At 47.3% G+C, this 20,733-nt stretch overlaps 1 protein-coding gene across 3 annotated transcripts in view; it reads left to right on the forward strand.

Annotated features, from left to right (window-relative positions):
* The window catches only part of ERFL (ETS repressor factor like), a 164,758-nt gene that overhangs the window by 119,275 nt on the left and 24,750 nt on the right, over nucleotides 1-20,733 (forward strand). Inside the window, exon 1 of one of the 3 annotated variants that reach the window (XM_083455677.1) lies at nucleotides 18,055-18,078. The exons of the other annotated variants lie outside the window; for them this stretch is intronic. The gene's annotated coding sequence lies outside the window, so the exon portion shown is untranslated. Of the gene's footprint in view, nucleotides 1-18,054; nucleotides 18,079-20,733 lie in introns of those variants that run through there. 3 annotated transcript variants of the gene reach the window in all.

Raw genomic sequence — 20,733 nt, forward strand, 5'->3', positions numbered from 1 at the left:
TAAAATGCTCTGAGTGCTTAGGGAAAGTAATTCTAAATATTTAAATTTAAAATATTACTATAACAGAGGCAACGAAAAGAGGAGATCCTGGAACAGAAAGGATTAGCAATGTTTATTTACCAAACAACATTGGGCAGACTTAAGCAATGATCAGGTAGGATCACAATCAGTGGATCTCAGATATTCTCTTACTTTATATGCTTGCTCCCTCACCCACCAAAAAAATGATACGTATGGAATAAAGCAACATAATTTAGGATCAGTTCACATACCGGTAGTTATTTGCAGTGGCAATGTTAATTTAGGGGTGTGGTTTTAAAACCAGGTCACTGAATTATTTGCTCCCATCCACTCTTCCGTGCTCCTGTAAAATACTGAAAACTTTAAAGGCACTGTAACCCCTTAATGGGCATATTTAACTGTACAGCGTTTGTTAACACTTTGAATAATACAGTATTCCTAGCAGTAACTGTTATAATATTAATGCACCCGTTAACAAGCTAAACTGCTAAAGGCACACAGAAGCCCACAACGGCACAACCTGCTTCGGCTGCATAGCATAGCTGTATTTACCACAGCGCCGTAGATTAATTAGCGCATATTAATTAATGTCAACTCAAGCAGGGGAAACAAATGTGAGGAGGTTCTATTATTTATTGGGCGATGGACTGGGGAATATTTGCTAAAGCCTAGTCTCAGAGGTTTGGGGTGTTTCTCCCAGGGATTCCAGATTTTAGTTGCAAGTGTCAATAAACCACTGTAGATTTATTTTCCCTGGATCCAGAATTGGCTTCCTTGACCAGACTGTGGGTGGTGGTGGCATTGGTGTTGCTCCTGTTTTAGGTACTAAGGTACTAGTACAAAGGTACTAGTAAGGTACTAAGGAAGGGACGCGGGTGGCGCTGTGGATTAAACCACAGAGCCTAGGACTTGCCAATCAGAAGGTCATGGTTCGAATCCCTGTGATGGGGTGAGCTCCCGTTGCTCGGTCCCTGCTCCTGCCAACCTAGCAGTTTGAAAGCACGTCAAAGTGCAAGTAGATAAATAGGCACCACTCCAGCGGGAAGGTAAACGGCATTTCCGTGTGCTGCTCTGGTTCGCCAGAAGCGGCTTAGTCATGCTGGCCACATGACCCGGAAGCTGTATGCCGGCTTCCACCGGCCAATAAAGCAAGATGAGCGCTGTAACCCCAGAGTCGGTCACGACTGGACCTAATGGTCAGGGGTCCCTTTACTTTTAAGGTACTAAGGTAAGGTTACCAGATTTTTTTTCAATGAATCCGGGGACACTTTTCAACTTCAATGGATTTTGTATGGGGACTGATTTGTAAATCCGGGGACTGTCCCCGGAAACGGGGGTGTCTGGTAACCTTATAACTAAGGGCCTCTTTTTAAATAAATAAGCTAAATAAGTTTTTGCAACACACCCAGTGCCTGGTTGTAGGCCATCAAACCAAATATTTGTTAGTGCTGGGTGACCGGCAACTTAGCAAGATCTGGGTTCCTTCTTAACCAAGGGCCGTTTCATCCATTTCACGACAACAGAACTGGGTTTGCCGCTGACCTTCCATGCAGCAGCAAACCACAGCCAATCACATTTGCCTACCAAGTGCATCAGTATGAAACACGTACATCAACAAATACATCTACATTGCATTCACACTTTGAATTTTAAAAAATAAAATAAAAAATTGGATGTACACCTAAAACTAATATATATATATATATATGGGAATGTACAAAAGTAGTGAAGTTAGCTATTCAATGCTTATCATGAGTCTTATGAACTTAAATAACAGGTCATGTTTTAGGGAAGTTATGTTTTTTGGGGGAAGTCAAAGCTCAAATGTGACAACGCCCCGAAAAGTTAATTCTGACATTCTGAAGTTGTGCAAGTTTTTTATCCCCAGTTCTTTGGTGATAAATAGCTATTATCTACTGTGTTGATAAAGGAACGCAGGTGGCGCTGTGGGTTAAACCACAGAGCCTAGGACTTTCTGATCAGAAGGTCGGCGGTTCGAATCCCCGCCACGGGGTAAGCTCCCATTGCTCAGTCCCTGCTCCTGCCAACCTAGCAGTTCGAAAGCACGTCAAAGTGCAAGTAGATAAATAGGTACGACTCCAGCGGGAAGGTAAACGGCATTTCCGTGCGCTGCTCTGGTTTGCTTAGTCATGCTGGCCACATGACCCAGAAGCTAAGCTATACGCCAGCTCCCTCGGCCAATAAAGCGAGATGAGTGCCGCAACCCCAGAGTTGTTCACAACTGGACCTAATGGTCAGGGGTCCCTTTACCTTTATCTTCACTGTATCAATATACTATTGCTATTGTTATTATTAGAGTAAGTCTCAAAAATAAGGCTCTGTATTAGGGGACACGTAGATAGCCTGGTAGGATAGAGGATGGTGCCAAGGTGGCAGATTCAATCTCTGAATGGGACAGCTGCATATGCCTTCATTGCAGGCGGTTCGACTAGATGATCCTTAGGGTCTCTTCCAACCCCATGATTCTATGATCCACCTTTGATCCAAGGCAAAGGTTTCCTGGGGCAACTGCCCCCTCTCCTAGTGAGATCAAGAACCACAGCCAAAACACTCCCACCAGGGTAATAACAATCACAAAGTTCCCAATAAGAACAAGCTCCAAATTGCATTAAGCTGAACTGACGGCAACCACGAACCACCAGCAGCCTTTCTGCTGTGCTGTTCTGTTTGGAGCAGTTAAAGAAACTGACTGAAGTTAAGGAGGGTCAGAGAAGAGGAGCAGATGAGAGACACTGAGTGAGTGGCTGATCTGGTGCAAGAGAGAAATTCACCCAAAGCATAGGAACTTTTTTAGATCCAGGCTTATCCCTTACCCGAAACACACCTACAAAGCTACAGAAACTGTGTGTGGTTTTGTTTTTTGTTTGTCAGAAGAAGCGAAACCAGAAGGGACACTGAGAGTTGTTTGTAGGGCTCTTGTTATTTCAATAGCCTGCCGTCCCCTCTGATCTTATCCAAGCCCTGCTGAGGTACAGCTCCCGGCCAAGTAGCGCTGGGAAGTGTTGCCTCTTCAAAGGACGTGAACAATTGCAACAGCCCCTTCAGTGCAAGTCCCCATGTATATAAGGATTAGAGATGGTGGAGAAATTCTATTTCAGTTTGCATTTAAAGGCAAATCTAACTAATCTGTAGTATCTGAAAGAATATGCATACCGTGACTGCAGCTACCCTTAAACCTTTGAATTTTGCAGTGCCGTTCTCCAGCAAAATCAAATGCATCTAGAAGTGAAAATAACATGCAATCCTTTTATATATCTGCAAATCCTGCATTGCAGGCAGTTGAACTAGATGACCTCTGGAGTCCCTTGCAACTCTACAATTCTATGATTTGAAGTCAGGGGGAAATATGCTTTGTAAATATGTGTATATCGGGCAAAATTGACAGATTCGCCCATCCCCGATAAGGATCATCAACCCGTTGGCTGGGTTCAAACGGGTGGTCATGGGTGATGGCAAGGAGAGACAAAATCCAGTATTAAGAGCTCCTGAGCTCACCAAGGACACATTTTGCCTATTCATAAAGCATTCACTTAGCTTGTGGAACTCTCCGTCACAAGATGAAATGATGGCCGTTAGCTTTAACAGCTTTTTGAAAGGATCAGGCACACCGATCATCTGTCAATGGCTATTAATTATGATGATGAATTGAAGCCTGCATATTCAGAGCCAGTCTATACCTCTTGGCAACACCAATTGCTGAAGGAAAACTCCAGTGGGGTTAGCTACCTTGTGTAAGGGATTGCTCGATTGGTAGAGCATGAGGCACTTAATCTCAGGGTCGTGGGTTTGAGCCTCACGTCGGGCAAAAATATTCCTGCATTGCAGGAAAGTCGGGGCCAGTTCTAACCCTACGGTTCTGTAATTCTATTATTATCTTTGCTTATGAGCTTCCAAGGGTTGTGTAATTGAAAGCAGAACCCTGGACTAGATAAAAGGCCCACCCCCACCATACATTTAAGGCACTGGTTCCCAGGATTCTTTGGAGAGGAATGTTTTAAATGAATGGCATGGGTGTCAACTGCAGTCTGATCCAGCAGGACAAATATTACATTCTTAAATATACTAGAGGCCTACAACAAGGTTCATCTATCAGTGCTTCTCCAACCTGGGACTCCACCTGTTGTTGGACTACAACTCCCATCATTCCTGACCACAGGTCCTGCTAGCTAGGGATGATGGGATTTGTAGTCCAACAACTGCTGGAGGCACAAGTTTGAGAAACACTGCTAGCTGGTTGCATTCACAGATGGGAGCAGGCCCAGCCACCCAACGTGGCAGAGCGTGCTGTTGAAATCTTGATATTCCCACAAGGCAAGAGGAGTCTCACAAGTGAGTTTGGCTCATCACACCTCCTCTTTCAAAGCTTGTTGTGGGCAGCAGGGTCTTGTTAGGACATCTCCCTTTGCTTCCGTTCAGTTCTGAACTTCTTGCCCTGCCCCTGAACTCCTCCTGAACTGATTCTAGAAATTTGGTTGCCCTTTTCTGAACCTTTTCCAACAGTACTCTATCCTTCTCGAGGTTAGGCAACCAGAACTGCACACAGTATTCCAAATGCGGTAGCACCATAGATTTGTATAATGGTGGTGTGATGCTGGCTGTTTTGTTTTCAGTTCTTTTCCTAATGATTCCTAGCATGGAATTTGCGTTTTTCACCACTGCCACACACTGGGTGGGTGTCTTCATCAAGCTGTCTGCTACAACCCAAAGTCTTGTTCCTGGGCAGTCACCACCAGTACAGACCCCAGGAGCATATAGGTGGAATTAAGACCTTTTTTTGCCATGACATGCATCGCTTTACACTTGTTTACATTGAATTGCATTTTCCATTTTACCTCCCATTCCCTCAATTTGGAGAGGTCTTTTAGGAGTTCTTCACAATCCTTTTTTTGTTTTAACGACCCTGAGCAAAGAATCTAACAACTTGGTAGCATTGAATATTTTCTCCATTTTTAAAAAGCATTTTTTGAGCATTTATAAACTGTTTCATATTTTAAAAATTTTAATCATTTTAAAATATTGAGAAACTGGGGTGGTGTGGAATCTGGCGACTGGGTAGGAGAGGGAAATAAAATGTTGTGTGAGCGATAGGTGGAAAGCTTAATAACTAGGTGGAAGGGCAAATTGTACAGTGTGGCTGGAATAGGAGGACAAAGACATCTGTATCTATATATCTATCAGGCAGGGAACCTTCTTGGCCTAGTGGGCCAGATCCTTATTGGTCCCCACCCCGTGGGCCAACTTTGACAGGTGGGTGGGACATCCCACCTGTCAATCAATCGACATCATGGTAAACTGCAGGCTAGGTCACTTCCTGGAAGTTGTGGCTGATGCTCATTGGTGCTGGTGGTGCGGAAGACAAGGAGCCCTAATTTTGCCAATGAAAGTCTAGTTTGTCCCTATCCTCTTCTCTGCTGAGTCCTAAAAGGGCAACACTGAGACTAAGGAAGCTGATGGTCAGGGCTATCCCTTGGATTGGATATGAGTTAGAAGGCAGGCAAGTGGGGACTGCCAGAATGAGCTTGGTGGAGCTGTGCCCCATTTGTCCTAATGGACCAGCCCCCGCTGCTTCCTGGTTCACGCTGAGAATATACAACAACAGCATGGCTGGCTGACTTTTGGAGGGTACGGGATGGGAAATGAGGCCAGGGATGAGAAATGGAAGTCCCAGAACTCTGATCCAGAGCATTCTGCACTGCAATGATGTTGTTACTGTGCTCTACTGTTTTTCTGTATACAGTGGATAGTAACGTATGAATGCCGGTGTAATTAGATATGTTGCATGTGCTAGCACAACCTGCATGTTTGATTTGTAAATGAGTGTATGTAGTGACTTCACTGAAAAACATTGAGTTGTACATGATGTGAACTGCTGCCAAAGTTCAGTGTGTGGTTTTGGATCAGCATTGCTCCTGTTGGAAGTTTGGGTGCAACTTAAATTGCAGAAGGGTGTGCAGGAGGTTAAGGCAGACAGAGTGAGGGCTCTCCACATTCCCAGGTTATCCCTGTACCTATAATACCTAAACTGCCTTCTCTATCTCTTTGATGTTTGATAATCTCAGGTGTGTCCTGTTTGCAGCTTCCTCCTCCTCTTCCTCTGCCTCCTCCTCCTCTCAAACCTCAATATGAGAGATTACCCTGGATCTGAGAGGACAATGGAGCAAGCACAATTGCTTTTCTATCCAACTTGTGTCCTTCCTACAATTAAGCACTTTGTTGCTGTACTCACTCCACAAGCATCTCTCTGTGTGATTAGAAACAGGTAAAGTCTACTCTCCATCCCAGATTCACTAGCCAAACACTGCTCACTCTACATACTAAAGGATTTCTATAGGCAGTGGGACCCTGTTATCCCAATAGTCTCATTCACACATGCAAATTGCTACTTGAATTGAGGTAATTGACTTATGTGGGCTGTCAAACAGATGCATGTTTGCCACAAGAGTTGACCTGGATGCGTGATAACATTACTGGAAAGCCTCAAAACATGGTGATAGCAGCTTGAATGTGTGAACAGATGCCATCGGCAAGCATTGTGTTTGAGGAAATATGAACAATGTGTGTATGGTATTATATCTATGGTGGCCCCATTCACACATGAAAATCACCACTCCATGCCACAGGTCAGGTGTAGGAGATGGATTGAGGATTAAATCTGTAGATTAAAATTTAAACCACCTATCCCACATGTGTGGGAGAAATTCAAAAGTAAATGAAGCCTATTTAGCAAAGTAGAACACTTATGCCTTTTGCAACTTGCTGAAGTTTAGGAATAAGGCAAGTACACATTTTTAACCCTTTTTATTTGTAGTCTGCTGACTTCCCCCTCTTCACTCACATTGCAGAGAATGAACCACATGCTTTAGCGTGGCATGGCCAGGATTTATGTTAGGGGGGCAGGACTTTTGTTGGGGGGCAGAATCAAGCTGTCTGCAACTTGATTGGTCAGTCAGTTGAGTATTTTCATTTATTTGCTTGATTTGGGGGGGGGCAGCCATCCCCCTGGCTATGCCCATGCATTTTAGTAAGATAAACAAAAAAGGTTTACTTACATCTCAATGCAGGCAGCAACTACAATACAGGTAAGAAAAACTTCTGAGGTACAAAATACCAATGTTGGCTGCAAAATAGAGTGCATGTGTGTGGAGCCCCCAGGCACATGTCTGATCAGTGTGGAAGCATGGTGGAAAAAGAGTCTCCTCAGAGGCAGGAGGAAGTATAACAGGTTACAGTGGTACCTCGGGTTACAGACGCTTCAGGTTACAGACTCCGCTAACCCAGAAATAATACCTCGGGTTAAGAACTTTGCTTCAAGATGAGAACAGAAATCGTGCCGCGGCAGCAGGAGGCCCCATTAACTAAAGTGGTACCTCAGGTTAAGAACAGTTTCAGGTTAAGGACGGACCTCCAGAACGAATTAAGTTTTCAACCTGAGGTACCACTGTAGTTCCTTTGTTACAGAATTTCTGCCCAGAGGAAACAGGGGAAGTGACCACACAGAGGGTCCTTTCTAGGAACTTTAAGAACTCGCTGTGCACTAGTCCCGTGCTTGTCTAGCAAAACATGCATTTGTGATTTGGCTGCAAACCCCACAACAGGTATCAAGTTGTGGCTGAAACTCATTGGGGATGGGAGGGCAGAAGGCCGAGAGTGTAACAGTAGGAGGCGCCAGAGCCAATGATAGGCAGAGAGAACTAATTCTCCTATTTGCTGAGTTCTACAGGGGGCAGCTGTGAGGCGGCAGGCAAAGAGGAGACAGTGCCACCCTCCGGACTGGTTGTAAGGCAATTGGTGGACTGACAGAAGGCAGGCTAGTCAGGGCACTGAGCTGCAGCTCAGTGGTAGATTATCAGCTCTGCATGCAGAAGTTCAATCTCAAGGTAGGACTTGGAGAAACTCCCATGTGAACCTCTGGAGAGCCACTTCCAGTCAGTGCAGACATTCTGTGCTGGATGGATCAGTTGTCCAACTCCATATAAGGCCTGGTGTGTGGCAGGTCAGTGAGTGAACTGACTTCATTGAGAAACAAGGCATTTCAGTTAATGATGAATGCTTGAGATGTTATATCTACCAAGCCACATTCACACATGCCGGCCATCGCTTGAGTTCACACTCCTCAAGTGGGGAGCAGGCTGGTATGAAGCTGCTCCTCGTTCTGTCTGGCAGCTTTTGTAGGTTACTACTACGCAGGTGGTGCTGTGGGATAAACCACAGAGCCTAGGACTTGCCGATCAGAAGGTCGGCGGTTCGAATCCCCTCGACAGGGTGAGCTCCCGTTACTTGGTCCCTGCTCCTGCCAACCTAGCAGTTCGAAAGCATGTCCAAGTGCAAGTAGATAAATAGGTACCACTCCGGCGGGAAGGTAAACAGCGTTTCCGTGCGCTGCTCTGGTTTGCCAGAAGTGGCTTAGTCATGCTGGCCACATGACCCAGAAGATGTACGCCAGCTCCCTTGGCCAATAAAGGGAGATGAGCGCCGCAACCCCAGAGTCGGTCACGACTGGACCTAATGGTCAGGGGTCCCTTTACCTTTTACTACTTCCCCCTTCCTTCAAACCTCCCCATCACCCTAAACACTTGGGAGTGTCATAAGCAAGACATGCCCCCACATCACCCCTTCTATCCTGCCAACATTGAGGTGGTGATAATTTGGCCCTGTTACAGCACCAAGGTGGTTGTAAGGATTGCTGAGCTAATAGAAGCCTTATTGGCACTCCACAGTGTGAAATATAAATGCTAAGCGTTGTTGCTGTTACAGATATACACACATGTGTAAACCACCCTTAGTCTGGGCTTTGGGGTGCGCATGATAGGCCTAGGGCATTCACAGCTAGGACAGAGAAGCACTGATTCTTTAAGAGAACAGTACCTGGAAGAGTCCAGGAATGGGCTCGCTTGCTTTTTGTTGTTTAACCCTTTGCTGGTATTTCAGATTTATCTCTCTCTCTGTTTCGCTGGCATTTATCTCTCCCCACGCCCAATCCAACACGCGCGTGCCCGCGCGCTGCAAAGCTCCTTTCCTCCTCTTCTCCCCGTGGCTGCCAGAGGCGCCCCTGACAAATTGGGTGTGCGATTGGGAGCCTAGAGTTCAATTAGCAAACACACTGAGCGAGCCATCGGCGTAAGTGACCTTACAAGTTTAATTAACGTCCCATCATTATGAGAGATTGAGATCAAACCGCCGTCACTTTGATAAATTAACAAATTATCATCCTCGAGTCCCCGCGCCCGCTCCCAATCCGGAGAGCGTGCTAGGATCCACTCCCGTTGGCCGGATTAGTGGCAGTGCTTGATCCGAGAGCTCGCTCCGTTCTCCGGCTGCCCAGCCCTGCCGCCTCCATTCCTAAAAACACACATGTAAAAGCTGCCAGCCTGCCTCCCTTGACGGGGTGGGAGGAAGAAGTACTATACGTACTTGACGGTATGACCTTTCAGCAGAGCTCATTGCTCTCTCGCTCCAGCGCCCCGATTCTGAAATGACCTAGAAGAAAGATCCATTGACTTTAATGGGACAATACTCAGTGAATGGATTTGAGGTGCTTCTTTCGGGGGGGGGGTAACGCCCAACCACACTTTTGGCATGTCTCCAGAGACTTCAGAGACAAGCAAAGTTGCTAGCGCGAAGACCTTGGCAACAATGCAGCGGGAAGGTCTCCTGCGCAAAGCACCCCGGAAATAAAATGGAGGGAAGGCCCTTATTCTCAGCCCTAGTCGGTGACTTGGCCCCGCCCGCTACCAAAGATGAGGACCGGGCGACACATGTTTAAGTACATAGGTACACGTACCTGATCCCCCCCAACAGGTGTTTGAGACAGGTACGTGTACCACTCAGGTGCGTCTCTCAGAGAAAAAGCTGAAATGGGGGCATTGCTCTCCTTGGGCGACACCCCCAAGTTGGTTTCTGCGTCGTGAGCGAAATCTCCCTGAAAATCGGGTTGACATAAATGATGCGGTTGTTTTTTTTTAACTTGTTTGTTTCATATAATTAAAAAAAATAATATACCGCTACGTCACAAAAAAGATCAAAGCGGTTTACAGCAATAAAAAGCATACAACGTAAACATTAGTTTTACTCTGCCATGAGTTGACCAGGACGGAGGGGAGATAGCTGGAGTTGGGGGGAAGGTACTTGCTGCGCCCAGCCTTGCTGGTCGTGGGAAGGAGATCCACGAAGTAACTTTTCTTGTTCTCAAAGTCCCGGGAACCTTACGAATATCGGTGTGACTTTAATAAGGGCGGACACAAACATGGCTGCCCACATGGGCGTAGCTAGGAGGGTGCTGGGAGGGGGTAGCTGCCCTCCCCTAAATCAATAAATAAAAATACTTAACTAACTGACCAATTGCGTCACAGATTCTGCCCCCCAATAACATAGAGCCCCCCCCCAATAAATCTTGGCTGCGCCCATGCCTGCTGAACACGTGATGGTTTAGTGCTTCCCTGCTCCGCACTGGACAACAGGCCCGCTGAGCTGGTCGATGGCTCCACAATGGCTCCATCCATTTCACAGGTCACCCACTTGATGCTGCCAGAGTCTTTATGAACTGCTCGGTGTCCCACGCTGGAGAAGGAATGAGGTTCTTTCATTCATTCTCCCTTTCTCCCTTTCTTCCTCTTGCCTCCAGATTTCACATCCTATTTGTTTTGCAACCCGGCGCTTCAGTCCTCTCTCTCTCTTCCCCCACCCCCCAACCTCCTTTCGCAGCTTAAGGCCAATCCACCCGCTTCTTCCCCAAAGCTCTCTCCCTAACATCCGCCTGCCTCCTCTTCCCCTTTCCCTCTGGGATCAGGAACAGCACAAACAGCCCCGCAGCCGCCTAGATGCTAACGACAAGGGGGAGAATTTACAACGACGCGCAATTGAATCATTAAAAAAACACAAAACCCCACACTGGGAGTTCTAAAAAGAATGCGGGATCTTTTCTTTTAGAGGGAACAAACTTGGTTTTATTTGGGCAGGGGGTCGATCTCAGAAGCATTTGAGAGAGGGGGGAGGGAGAAAGAGACCCTACGCGGAAATAAATGAGGGGAACGGTAAAGAAAGGTCACCTAAGGATAGGAGGCGCCGTCAAGGGGATCTTTGCTTTGGGTTTTTATCTCGCCTGTAGCGCACCGTCTTTTGCTCGGAGCTGGGTGGGGAGAGTCGCTTTGATGTGACTGAAGATTTCTCCAGTCTCCCCTCTCCACTTCCCGGCCCCCTTTTGCGTCCTTGCCATAATCTGGCGCGTATTAGAGCGGCCTAATTGCAAATCGATGCCGTTCGCAGCCCGCTGGGTGTTTGCAAAGTGGTTGTGGATGTTAATACCAATACAACACCCCCCCCTTCCCCAAGTTCGCCAAACCAGTGGCCTTGAGGATCTCCCGCACCGCCCAGATCCATCAGCGCGGAGCCGCCTGACCAAGATAGGCCCCTGCGCACCGTGGGTCCCCCACCACCCGGTCTGCGTTTCCTGCTGTCTTTCCAGTCCAATTCTTGGAGACGTCTCCCGGGAGAGAAGCGGTTTCTCCTGATCTGCGCTTCTCTCCGTCAAGGGTTTCTCGGTTTCCACAATTCTTCGGTAAAGGCGTCCGAAAGGTATCGAATCAAAACGAGGTGCCTGGAGGATTGAGACCCCCTTTCTCAGTTCGTGTTGGTCTACTTACGCGAAAAGAAGCACTTTCCCGTGCGCTCTGGCGTAAATCGCGCGCAGTAGACGACAGGGATGCTTAGGTTGCCAAACTAAATACACTTATTCGAGAGTATGTCCTACTGAACGTATGTCTGGGTAACCCTAATCAATCTCTGTAGTTCTTAAACACACACACACAGAGAGAGAGAGAGCAAAGCATGGGAAGTAATCAACGCTGCGAGGAAGCTGACTGAGATTTCCCTTCCCAGGCACCGAGTATTTCCAGGTTGACCTTGGCCTCAGTGCGCCAATAAACCCCAAGCAAAGGGTTGGTTCAGACGTGCGTGCCCGTTACAGTACCTGGTGCCTACTGCACCAAGAGATTACCTCCATGTCTGAATGGGTCGAGACAAATCTAATGCCACTTCCGCAATTACTGCGTTACTGGAAGATCAGCAGGTGGTGTGAACCGATTTCTGTTAAGTGCTTGAAAACTTGGGTTCCCTGCTGGCACCTTCACACGCGCATCTTATCATTTAATGCTTGAACCAGGCGGTCTGCGCAGTGGCAGATCAAACGCCGCAGACCGAGAGTCTGCGTCACCTGGCGCCACCTCAAACTCGTCGATTTTCCATAAGTGAAAGCAGTTCACACGTTCAGCAGCCTCTTTTCAGCTGGAAGCGAGTTGTCAATGGAAGTGTGTGCGTGTGTGAATCATTGCCCTTCAAGTCACTGTGTTACAGAACTTATTCCCGCTTCCACATACCCCCGGCGTTTGTGAGGGTGCCCGATCCATCACCACCACGCCAACTCCTCCTGTCTTCGGTGGCTTTAAAAAAAAACAACTTTCCCCCTTTGCACATTTTGCTAAACTGCGCCCTGCTTTCAATTTCACGCGCCCCGTTTAAGGCAGCGTCTCGCTCCTCCGGCCCGACGCTACTTGGTAGGCAGAGCGCCTGGGCGCTGCAGCAGAGCCCGGCGGCCGCTCGCTGAGCAGCCCCCCCCCCCCCGAGGATTCGTCGCTCCGCAGCCGGCCACGTCCCCCCCACCCCGCACCCTCCGCTGACAAAAGGGCGTCTCGGTTGGTTTTTACATTTTCTTGTCATGGTGGAGAGTAACCCTGTCAGGTTATTCCAGTCCCCGAGTGGGAGGTGTGCTCAAAAGCTGAATATTCAGGGAGAGATGGCGACCCGGGCCAAGAGGAGAGAGGATGAGGCCCTTCCCGACAGCCTCCATTTGCGGCGGCGGGGGGGGGGGGGGTGTTGTAGGGAGAAAATGAAGGAAGGAAAAAGAGATTTGACGGATAGATAGACAATGCATACATGGAAAGGGGAGATAAAAGATATGCATAGATACAGAGAAAGAAAGGAAGAGAAAGATGGATGGATAAAGAGATACATTCGTCAGAAAGGGATGGAAAGACTGAAGATAATGTCGATGGATTGTGGGTACTGATGGAGAGGATGCAAGGCTTTTTGTGTATTTTGTGTGTGGTTGATTTTTTTATATATATAAAGGCAGAAAATCTCTGCAATGACCTGGAATCTCTAATCCCAGGTGTGTGTGCTAGTTAGCTGTAGTTACTCAGTGGTGCTGCGGAGCGCACTCTGTACATACCCAGAGGCACTCTCCTTATTTATTACTGCCTCCAATTATGATGAGGCTGAACCTTCCGAACAGGTTGTGGCGGTGAACTCTTGCTCAAATTAATCCCAGGGTGGTTCGACATGTGGATATGGATGGTTGTAGGGAACGGCTTTGTGTGGACTGGTACGCACCAGAAAGAAGAAAAAGAAGAAGGAAAAAAGATTAGGAAGTAATATAGGAGACACAGTTCATTTGGGAATGAATCCATGAATATATAAGTAGGTAGGCAAAAGATATATATATATATTCACACACAGTCTTTATCATCTTATGAATACCTGCAAGTTGGGGGGGGCTTAGGCAGGAATATATATATATAGCTATATTATATAGAGAAAGAGGGGGTGGAGAGAGGAGGGGAGGGACAGAGGGGGGGTTGTGGTGCCCCCCCATCTCTGGAACTCCCATCCTTTTAGGAGATCTGTACTGTTGCAGTTTTTTGTTTGTTTCTGCATTACTGTTTTTAGTGTAAACCACTCTAATATTCTAAAGAAGGGAAGGGTGGGATAGAAATTATTTTAAAATAAATAAATGATGTGCTCCTTGAGTTTTCAAAGCACCTCACCTACATTGCCTAATAACATATAAGGCTGCACACATTATTATTATTATTATTATTATTATTATTAAATTTTGTATACCGTCCTTCATCCAGAGACTGCAGGACAGTTCATAACATAAAAATACAAAATGAGAACAAAAAATACAGGTTTTAAAAGCAAAAACCAATAACAGCCCCCCCCCCAAAAAACCCATTTAAAAGGCCATATAATGTTTAATGAGTCAAAGGCCTGCTTATAGAGAAACGTGGTAGCTGGTGCCTAAAGATATGTAATGAAGGCACCTGATAAGCCTCCCTAGGAGAGCATTCCATAAACGGGGAGCCACCACAGAAAAGGCCCACCCTCGTGCTGCCACCCTCTGCACCTCTGGTGGAGTGGGCACACGAAGAAGGGCCTCAGATGGTGATCTCAGGCCAGGGTCCAGGCTGGTTCATATGGGGAGAGGAAACCACCGCCTTGAAGGGCTCTATGGGACAGAGACTGCGACTTAGCTGCTTCCCCTCAAGGCCGCCCAATGAGTTCATGCCTGCCTGCCTCCCGCAGAAGTCCCTGGAAGAGCCTGTTTGCTGATTCCCGCGGAGAGGTGGCTGGTCAGAGAACGGCATTTAAAGGGTGCAAGGAAGCTCCGCGCGGCCGCAAGGAGTCTCCTGGCTGTTTCTTTGGTGGCAGCGCTGCTCTCTTGCGCCCTCCAGGGGCGAAGGCCACTTCAGCGTGGCGCAGCTCTAACCAAGCGCAGATTCTGGAGGAGTTTGCTGAGTGAGCTTCGTGGAGGGCGGGGGGGGGGCCGCTTCCTGCCACTACCACCCCGCCCCCGCAGCTGTCACCTCTGTCACTCTTTCCTCTGAATCCAAAATGGGTCCAAAAGTTTCTCGAAGCTTTGCTAGGGACGAAGGAAGCGAGCTTTTCTTAGCTTTGGGCACAGCAATGGCGGGAGGTGACGGGGAGCGGGGGAGTTGGATTTCATCTCCCCGGATCCAGAGTGTATATATTTATTTATGATACTCTAGTCTAGTGCTCCGGGAGATGTTCATTAAGGGGGAGATTTCAAAGGGAAACCAAGCAGCCGGGAGGGGTTTCTCGGTGTGTTATGCGTCTCCAAAGCAGCGATGGGGAGGGGGATAAGGGGGCGGGTGGGTGGAAGAGGTGGGTATTGGGATTTATCAGCATTTTAACTTCTGACGGTTCCCCTTGGTTCTTTATTTTTTTTTTCTTCCTTAAACAAACAAACAATAAATAAAAAATCAGCCACTCAGGGACAATTTTCAGTCTTCTCCACTTTCATGCGCTTTCATTTTTGCTCTTGTTTATCACACACACACACACACACACACACACAGAGTGTACTTTCTTACCCCAGTCTCTTCTTTTCACAGTCATTTTTAACCTCCTTTCCCCATTACTTGATTCTTTCCTTCTTCCCCTTCTCCTTAATACTTTCCTTTCTTTTCCTATGAGAAATTACTTTTCATCAGCATTCTTCCCCCCAATGCGTATCCATTCCTTTCTATTCACCTCTTCCTCTTAATCTTTGGAAAGGGAACGGGGTCCTTTTCCTTTACTCCTGATTACCAGTTCATACACGATCCCGCTCGCGCCCCCCGCCCCGCCCCAAAAATGTGGTCTATCGCATTATTCTAGAATAATTCACCATTTAATCTATAGGAAGGAAGGGACTTGTTTTAAAGTTGGTCAAAGTGTGGTTGACTAGATAAACTGCGGTATCTGGATGGGACTGACTGAGAATTTGTGTGTGCGCGCGCGATAAAAGCATACACTACCTTATAATTCTTTCTTTTTTAAAAAAAAAAATTTAGGAATTAAAGGGGGAAATGTATGGGAAAAGGTTAAGGGAGCCCAGCAATGCAAACCTTTGGAATTCAGAAGAGTGAATACGGGGGGGGGGGGGGGGAGAGTCAGGACATTTCTATAAAATCTTCACTGCAATCTCTTCTTGAAGGGAATATAAAATATTGCAATATAGAGCCATACAGGTTTGGCCATCACCACCGCCCCCGCCCCCCAAAAAACATGCATTTGTTTCTCTTCACTGGCGACACACGATTTTTTTGGGGGGGTTACTTTTTACTTTTTCAGATTGTGCCCAATGTCTTCCACTCTCGTGAACAAATAATCCCCGGATCGCCGTAACTGTCTGGATAGGAAAACTTTCAGAGCCATTGGAGTAAAAAGAAAAAGAGATGGGGGGGGGGACGACACCCACCTATCTCTCACCCCAAGTGACAGAGAGTGACATTGTTTTTGTCCTCTTCCCCCCCCTCCCTCCCTCTCTTGCTCCCTTGCTCTTTATTTTAGAAAGATCAGAGAAAATATGAATTCTTTTTAAAGGGAAAAAAGAAAAATCAATTTTAATTTCAGTTTAGAAGATTGTGTTAACAGGGGAGCTTGGATGGTCCGTATCACTTTAGTCTCTCTCTCCCCACTCTCTCTCTTTCTCTCTCTCTCTCTCTCTCTGTCTCCTATTCAGCGTGGACGCTTTTCTATGCATTGTTCTGACTTTCGAGAAAAAGCAACACCCGCCTCCCCGCGCATCCTTCCTTTCTCGAGCCGATTCATGAAGCCAAGCGGGTTCCCCCCATTTCTGAAACATATGCTTCATTATCCTTGGATATTTGCGGCGCGCGGGGCGGGTGGGGGGCGGCGGAGGAGGTGGTTGAAGAGAGAAAAACAGTAATTTGTCAAGACGAGCATCTCAAGCCGGACGACGAACGCTCTGGTCTTTAAACACACATTTCAGCAAAGTAGCCTCTTTGTCCAACTCACCACCCCGCCTCAAAAGAATAAAAGGCAGGAATCTCTTTGCTGAGGCTTCTCCCCCCCCCCCCACCTTCCTGTAGTTTGAGCAGAGAGGAAGATGGAAGCTATTTAAAGTGGAAGGAGGGCTGTTACTCTTGGAAGACCTCGCACGCATTGAAGGTTGCAGACGTTAATGGCCTTTGACACACTTGAGCCTGAGCTTCTCCCGAGCAAAATGAGACTTTATTCCGACGAAGCACGCCTGGGATCGCGCTGCCAGGGCCAGTGGTCGTCGCTCTCCCTTCCCCTCTTCTTTTGGAATGCGTGTTGGATATAATACGTTGCATATAATACGTCTGCCTGGCCAGACGCCTGTCTCTGTCACATTTGGCTTTTATCCCCATCTCATCTTTCTCCTCTTGTGTCCGTCGTTGTCGATATTTAAGGGTGCGATTCTCCAGGCCACGTTCCCATCTCGCTGCTTTCAATGGCAGAGTGAAGGCTGCCTTCCTAGTCACGCTTGCCCTAATAAGCCCCGTTGTACTGACCGAGCCTTCGCCAACTGGCGCCCTCGAGAAGTTGCTGGACTACAACTTCCATCAGTGCTGGCTGGGGCTGATGGGAGTTGTTGTCAATAACATCCGGAGGAGGGCACCGGGTTGGCAAACGCTGTGCTTTTGTATGCACGCCTAGCCAGAGGCTCAGATTTCTTCTCTTTCTCTCTGGGAATTAAGAGTGGTTCACTTTTGGGCTGACTCTGATAATGCTTTACGCTGTAAGAGCCTTGGGGGCTGAATGATGGGGCTCTGCAGAGCGCCCTGTAACTTAAAAGGTGACGCTAATGAAAACAGCTGGCTCTAGCAAGTGAGCCAAATCACACACTGGCATGCGGCCAGTCTCAACAGAGCCAGCCTGTGCTTGCGTACTTAGAAACAAGCACGTGCAATGGGCCCCTGGGTAAATGTGCATATCACCGCAGTCTAAATCTTTCTGTTGTTCGGCATCCGCCTCCTGATAACCCACAAACTCTAGGCTCGAGTAGATTCCACTTTCAGTCTGCACATCCACTTCCCCTTACGACTGTACTCTTTCAGGAAATGCTCTGCAATTCCTCTCCCTCTCCCTCTCTCCTACAGCCTCCCTAATGCAATCATTATGGATATGATATATGTAAAGCGCTTTGAACGCTTGGTGGGAAAGCGATAGACAAGTAACAAAAGCCTTGAAGCATCTTGACGACTTTTAGCCTGTACGATGATGGCTTAAGCTTTCCTGGAGGTCCAGCCCTACTGCACCAGATATAATCGAGGTTCTCACGATTGGCATCGGTATCATTACGGCTACTATCCTTTCCACGACTCCTAGTCATGCACATTCATTATTATTATTATTATTCCCTGGGTGACTGCCGGTACGCACGCTTGCTCAGAAAAAGAGTCCGCGGAGCTTAACGAGCCTTACGCTCAAGTAAGTAATGTGGAAAACTTTCCCTCCAATTGACACACGCACCCGAACACACACACACACACACACACACACACACACACACACACCTCTAACACACACATACGCTGTATGAGGAATTGTTACAGAAGCCGTACCAATAAATCCAGAGGCGGCAGGATCCAACCAGTCTATGTGTTTTTAAATGTTTTACTGTAATGTTATCCTTGCGTTGATACTGTTCGTCACCTTGAGTTTCTATTGGGAAAGAGAAGCGGGATATAAGTAGAAACCAATCACGAAATGAGTGAAAGTACTGGTGCATACACACAATATAGATATATTGCCATTTCCTAGGGGCCGGGTTCCCTTCGCCGCCACCACCCACCTATAAAATATTTGAGGGGGCTGCTCTCTCCCAAAGTTGATGGGCATTGCCATTCAAACGGTGTGAGTGTGCACGTCTTGTGATCGATGGTGTGAAGCGGGGCTTACCTGCGCCTCCCCAAAAAATGTTTTATTCAAGTTGGCACCCCCTATATATTCTCCCTATATGGTTGCATTTCGTCCATATAGTGCATAAACAAAGCATTAGAGCAGTTGTATCAAATAGCATACACCCCGATTTAAGCACGTTGAAAACCTCGTTGATTTTGATAGGCGAGGCCATAGAGCTCTCACGTGGAAAAAACGGGGCATTAAAGACACGTCATTGCGATAAGATGGTACCCACCGCAATCTGTCTCAGAATGTATCATTAATATATTTTATCAATATATTATATGTACTGGTTATGTGCACTGGTCACCATTAAGTACATCTATTTACCCTCTGTAAAAACAAAACAAAAAACCAGACCTGTACGCGCAACAGAAACGATAAGTTGCTTTATTATGAGCATGAACTATTTATATGGCGCCATCCCTCTACCTCACGGTTTTCAAGCAGAAGGCGGGTCTCTCTGCCCGGGATAACTTGCAAAATGCTGGGAAGTTTGCAAACTCGCAAGCGATGGGCGAGGCTTTAGTTTTACGCACCTGGGGAGCTGAAGTTCCTCCTCTCCTCTTGCTCCTCTAATTAGTAAGTTATTATCAAAATTGTGATTGCTCCCCCGAGGCATTTGTTCCGGGGTCGGTGGGTGGGAGTTTCCAAAAGGGACATGTACGCAACAGTGAGGTTGGATTCAGATTTACGCACCAGGGATCTAAGGAATAATTTTTTTTGGGGGGGGGGTGTTCGGACTGCCAGTGCCAGCCTCCCTCCTGGGATATCTGGGGTGGTGGTGGAGGAGGGCGAAGGAATCTCGCCAAAAACTCTGATATCCGGGGTGTTTGTGGTGGGGAGAACGCCAAACAAACAAAGTGTTGTTCTGAGAACTTCTAAGGACATTAGAAATAATCAAACGAGGCAGCACAAGGCGTGGGGACCGGAGCAGCCCTATTAGACTGTTAAAAAAATAATTATTAATTACTTTACTTAATAAATTGCAAGCTCGCTTTCCCGGAGGGCTGCTGGATGTGACCGTAGAGACGTGGGCAGTATAATAAGCGGTGTAGTCCTCCTCTGTTGGTCATTGCCCACCCCGCTCCCCCTCTTCGCGTGCAACTCACAACCCCCTGCTCTTTCTTGTTCCTACCTCGCCTCCCAGAAAACCAGCGATCCTGCCTTTTGCTCTTGCCCCAACCTCAAGGGGGCGCCCTTTTCCGTTTTCCCTTCTGCTTCCTGTGTGTTTATCCAGCGCCTCCCACCCACTCCAAAATCCCTCCATTTAGGGAGTCAGACATTTCCCTTTCTTCCCCCTGAAACTCGGGCGATCCTCGGTTGTTAAACTTGCAACCTGTATGTTTAAATATTTGTCGGGTATTTAAAGCTCGCCGGCTCCCTCGTCTTTCCCGGCCCCCTGCCCGCCTCGCCTCTCCTCTCCCTCCCCTCGCCTCCCTTCTCTGTCTTGTTAGAAGCAGGTATTCGAGTTTTGATCTGAGATTTCAGATCAAAGAGGCTTCGCTGGCTATTAGTTTCATGCCTCCGCATTGATCCCCCATTGATCGAGCGGAGTTTGCCCTAACATGTGTATAGGGGCTGCTTAGAACAGGCCTGGTGGATTGGGTTGGGGGGAAGGGGGTGTGAGGGGGGTGTTTTCCAGCTCTGGCTTCTTTCGCCGGAGGTTATGGAACAATGAGGGGAGAAGGAAGAAACCTTTTCATCCTCCAAACGCCGCCGCTAGATACCCAAATCGATAATTAATGACAATGAATAATTTACAGTATCGATTCCCCAAAAAAAGAAAGGAGGGGGCAGGTCGGCAAACATATCCTTTAAGATTAAAAAGAGAGAAGCGGTACAAACACTGAATTCCCCCCTCCCAAACACCATATAACGAGGGAAAAAACCCCAGATTATTATTTTTTTTGCATCGGAAAGTTAGATGCTATTAGCATTTCAAACCTTGCGCGAATGAATACGTGCCCCCCCTTCCTTCCTAGTTTGTGTTTGTATATGTGCGGTGTGTACGTGATAGAAACAGGCTTGTGTTGCGGCTTGTGCACAAGTGTCACTTCTGAGCTTTATTCTGGTAACAACCCATAGGGAGTGCGTGCGTGTATGGATCCGGGCTGCAACCTTTAATCGGTGGATTAATCAACTGGCGCTTTAGTTGATTAATCGGCGAAGACCAATTTG

This window comes from Podarcis tiliguerta, assembly GCF_965153285.1.
Source record: "Podarcis tiliguerta genome assembly, chromosome: 8".
NCBI classification, from domain to species: domain Eukaryota; kingdom Metazoa; phylum Chordata; class Lepidosauria; order Squamata; family Lacertidae; genus Podarcis; species Podarcis tiliguerta.